This window comes from Capsicum annuum, chromosome 11, assembly GCF_002878395.1.
Source record: "Capsicum annuum cultivar UCD-10X-F1 chromosome 11, UCD10Xv1.1, whole genome shotgun sequence".
Lineage (NCBI taxonomy): Eukaryota > Viridiplantae > Streptophyta > Magnoliopsida > Solanales > Solanaceae > Capsicum > Capsicum annuum.
The window spans coordinates 128,206,544-128,208,019 of NC_061121.1; positions in this window are offsets into that span (position 1 = coordinate 128,206,544).

A 1,476-nucleotide genomic window follows, 5' to 3' on the forward strand; every position below is an offset into this window, starting at 1 on the left:
ACTATAGGTTTATGAAGGTTTTTGCTTCAATACTACTCAATTGATGAGGTTGACTCAGAAAAATATGTCTTTTATTTAAACAAAATAGTGTAAGGAGAGCTTTTAAAAGCTTGAGACTCTTTTGACCACAACTCTTATTCTTGATTTTCCTATGAAATTTAAAGACTTTATAGTATTTTATGATGCTCTATATTGTGTCCTAGGTGTTATGTTAATGAGGGAGAATATGATAGCCTATGTTGTAAGAAAACTAAAGGTACATAAGAGTAATTACCCAATTTATGACTTAGAATTGGTGGTGATGGTCTTTGTACTAAAGGTATAGAGGCATTACTTATATGCATTAAGTGTAAGGCTTTCACAGTTCATTGTAGTTTACAATATTTACACTTAGAGGGACTTAAATCTGAGACAACAATAGTAGATAGAGTTACTAAAAAATTATGATGTTAATATCAAATATCATTCAAAAATGTCTAATATGGTGGAAATTTCATTGATTGAGAAGTCTGTAGTTATAGGAAGTTATGATTTCTTAAAAGTTACAAGGTATCCATTCGCTAAACAGATTTAAAATCTAGCAATGTGTTTAATGCAATTTGGGGTAGCCAAAAAGGTAGAGTGTTGGCTAGTACAAAATTGAGGTCAATATTTCTTGACCAAATCAAGGCCTAGAATTCTAAAGATATAAAGCTGAATCATATTTGAAACAAGGTAGGGTGTTATGGATGCCACTCTTAATGCTAGTGGCATGTTAAGGGTAAAAACGCTGGTGTGTGCCCCCAGATGATGATTTGATTCCTAGTTCATTAAAAAAAGTTTGTGACTTAAGATATTCTATACATCTTGGTGGAAGAAAGATGTATCATAACTTTAAAAAATTTTATTGGTGGCCCAAAATGAAAAAGGACATGGTGTATTATATGGTTAAGTGTCAGAATTGCCAGCGAGTAAAATCTGAGCATCAGAAGCCTGTCGATCTACTTCAGAGAATGCCTATTCTAGAGTTAAAATGTGAGAGAACTATGATGGAATTGGCAGTGGTTCTTTCTAAGACATTGTGATAGTATGATTCAATCTAGTTCATTATTGACATGCTAACAAAGTTAGTATATTTTATTTTGATCAAGTGAATTTCAACACAATGAAGTTATCTAAGATCTATGTTAAGAAATTCAAGAAATTACATGGAGTTCCTATTTCTATCATATCTAATAGAGGTACGTCTACAATTTACCTCTAAGTTTTGGCATAAATTTTATGAGGAGTTAGGAATTAAACTATATCTTAGCATTGCATCTAATCCTCAAATTGATTGGTAGTCTACGAGAACTATTCAGGTTCTAGAAGACATGCTTAGGTGCGTGTGGCTGACTTTGAGGGTCATTGGAATTAGTTTCTAGCATTGTACAAGTTTTTATAAAATAATAGTTATCACTCCAATTTTGAGATAGACCTATTTGAGGTTTTATATAG